This window comes from Trachypithecus francoisi, unplaced genomic scaffold (genome assembly GCF_009764315.1).
Source record: "Trachypithecus francoisi isolate TF-2019V2 unplaced genomic scaffold, Tfra_2.0 Lachesis_group3, whole genome shotgun sequence".
NCBI classification, from domain to species: Eukaryota; Metazoa; Chordata; class Mammalia; order Primates; family Cercopithecidae; genus Trachypithecus; species Trachypithecus francoisi.
Genome location: NW_022681468.1, coordinates 68,400,121 through 68,403,548, shown reverse-complemented (window position 1 = coordinate 68,403,548; position 3,428 = coordinate 68,400,121). Strand labels below are relative to the sequence as shown.

The 3,428-nt window shown below is 42.9% G+C and overlaps 1 pseudogene; it reads left to right on the top strand.

Annotated features, from left to right (window-relative positions):
• Positions 1-1,887: 1,887 nt before the first annotated feature.
• Positions 1,888-1,988, top strand: LOC117071676 (annotated as a pseudogene).
• Positions 1,989-3,428: the final 1,440 nt, after the last annotated feature.

The following is a 3,428-nucleotide window of genomic DNA, read 5'->3' as shown; positions in this document are numbered from 1 at the left end:
GCCTCCCTGGTTCAAGCAATTCTCCTGCCTCAGACTCCTGAGTAGCTGGGATTACAGGTGCGTGCCACCAGTTCCAGCTAATTTTTGTATTTTTAGTAGAGACAAGGTTTCACCATGTTGGTCAGGCTGGTCTCGAACTCCCGACCTCATCATCTGCCTTCCTTGGCCTCCCAAAGTGCTGAGATTACAGGTGTGAGCCACCATGCCCGGCTGAGAAGTATGTAAAATTTTATCTGCCAATTTTAAAACTGCAAAATCATTTTCTAGTAAGGTTGAGCCAAGTTATATGTCTAACAGCAGTATTTGAGAGTATCCATCTAATCTTAACTTTGTTGCAGTGAATAATTTAAAAAAAACAGAATGTGATATAAATGTATGTATGTAATATATAATTGTAAGCCGATTTGGATAACAAAAAAGAAAAGAAAAAAAACATAGAAAGGGGCCAGGGCTAGGGTTTTCACTGCTAGAAAAAAACCAGCAATCCAATTATGGCCCAAATAACAAAAAACAGGCAAAACGATGTGAATTGACACCTCATCAAAGAAGATAATACAGAAGGCAAACAAGCATATGAAAAGGTGCTGAACACTACATAGTATTCCACTAGGGAATTGCAAATTATAACAACAATAAAATACCATTATACATCTATGAGAATGCATAAAACCCAAACCACTGACAACAAACACTAGTGAGGATGTGGAGAAACAAGAACTCTCATTCATTGCTGGTGGGAATGCAAAATACTGCCTCCACTCTGGAAGACACTATGGCAGTTTCTTACAAAACCAAACATGCTATTAACATATAATCCAGCAATTGCACTCCTTGGTATTCACCCAAATGAGTTGAAAACTTATGTTTACACAATATAAAACATATATTTACACACACACAAAATACATAGATATCTATGGCAGCTTTATTCATAATTGCCAAAACTTAGAAGCAACCAAGAAATCTTTCAATAGGTGAATGGAGGCCAGGCGCAGTGGCTCACATCTGTAATCTCAACACTTTGGGAGGGTGAAGGGGGTGAATCACTTGAGCTCAGGAGTTCAAGACCAGCCTGGGCAACATGGCAAAACCTTGTCTCTACAAAAAATACAAAAATTTAGCCTGGTGTGGTGGCATACATCTGTAGTCTCGACTACTCAGGGGTGCTGAAACAGGAGAATTGCTTGAGTCCAGGAGGTCAAGGCTGCAGTGAGCCAAGACTGTGCCACTGCACTCCAGCCTAGATGACAGAGTGAGACCCTGTCTTAAAAAAAAAAAAGAGGAAAAGAAAAGAAAAAAAAGGTAAATGGATAAACAAACACTATTCAGCCATAAAAAGATAGGAGCTGCTGGGAGCAGTGGAATCCCAGCACTTTGGGAGACTAAGGTGGGAGCATTGCTTGAGCCCATGAGTTTAAGAGCAGCCTGGGCAATACAGTGAGACCCTGTCTCTAGCAAAAATAAAGTAAAATATAATAAACAAACAAAAAAATAAATACACATGAACTATCAAGTCTTGAGAAGATATAGAGGAAACTTAAATACATATTGCTTAGTAAAAGAAGTCAATCTAAGAAGGCTATATGTTGTATGATACCAACTATGTGACCTTCAGGAAAAGGCAAAAACTATACAGACAGTAAAAGAAAATTAAAAAAAAAAAAAAAGGGGGCTGCCAGAGAGTGTGGGAGCGGCAGAGATGAATAGATGAACACAGGGGATTTTTAGGAGAGTGAAACTATTCTGTATGATATTGTAATAGTAATACATGACACAGTGCTGTTGGCAAACTCTATAAAACTGTGTAACACCAAGAATAAGCCACAATGTAAACTACAGAGTTTAGTTAATAATGTATCCATATTGGTTCATCAATTGTAACAAATACTAATGCAAGGGACTAAAGCACATAAAATTGGAACAATACAGAGAATATTAGGCCCCTGCACAAGGATAACACACAAATTTGTGAAGTGTTCCATATTAAAAAAATAAATTGAAAAATAAAACAAAAAATAATAAGGGAAACTCTGGCGGAGACACGGTATAAGATAACTTCCAGGCCGGGCGCGGTGGCTCAAGCCTGTAATCCCAGCACTTTGGGAGGCCGAGACAGGCGGATCACAAGGTCAGGAGATCGAGACCATCCTGGCTAACACGGTGAAACCCCGTCTCTACTAAAAAATATAAAAAATTAGCCGGGCGAGGTGGCGGGCGCCTGTAGTCCCAGCTACTCGGGAGGCTGAGGCAGGAGAATGGCGTGAACCTGGGAGGCGGAGCTTGCAGTGAGCTGAGATCCGGCTACTGCACTCCAGCCTGGGCGACAGAGCGAGACTCCTTCTCAAAATAAAAAATAAATAAATAAATAAATAAATAAATAAATAAAGATAACTTCTGTACTATCTGATCACTTTTCTTTCTTTTTCTTTAGAGACAGGGTCTCGTTCTGTTGCCCAGCCTAGAGCACAGTGCTGTGACCATAGCTCACTGCAACCTCGAACTCCCGGGCTCGTAGTGATCCTCCCCTTCTGGCTCCCAAGTAGCTGGGACTACAGACATGAGCCACCATGCCTGGCTATTTTTTGTTTTATTATTTCTTGTAGAGACATGGTCTCAATATGTTGTCCAGACTGGTCTCCAATTCCTGGGTTCAAGTGATCCTCCTACCTTGGCCTTCCAAAATGCTGGGATTACAGATGTGAGCCAGTATGTCCAGCCTCACTTTTCATTAAAGCTAAAACTGCTTTAAAAAAAAAAAAGAAGCCTATTGGAGTCGCTTCCAAGATGACCAAATAGGAACAGCTCTGGTGTACAGGTCCAAGTGAGATTGATGCAGAAGATGGGGGATTTCTGCATTTCCATCTGAGGTACCTGGTTCATCTCACTGGGACTGGTTGGACAGTGGGTGCATCACACAGAGGGTGAACCAAAGCAGGGTGGGGCATTGCCTCACCCCAGAAGTGCAAGGCGTTGGGGGATTTCCCTTTCCTACCCAAGGGAAGCTGTGAGTGACCATACCTGGAGGAATGGTACACTTCTGCCCAAATACTGTGCTTTTCCCATGGTCTTCACAACTGGCAGACCAGGAGATTCCCTCCCATTCCTTGCTCAGTGGGTCCCACATCCATGGAGCCTTGCTTGGTGCTAGCGCAGCAGTCTGAGATTCACCTGGGATGCTGGAGCTTGGCGGGTGTAGGGACATCCACCAATGCTGAGGCTTGAGTAGGCAGTTCTGCGCTCACACTGTAAACAAAGCGGCAGAGAAGCTCGAACTTGGCAGAGCCCACTGCAGTTCAGCAAGACCTACTGCCTATCTAGATTCCACCTCTGGGGGCAGGGCATATCTGAACAAAAGGCAGCAGAGAGCTTCTGCAGACTTAAACGTCCCTGCCTGACAGCTTTGAAGAGAGCAGTGGTTCTCCCAGCAT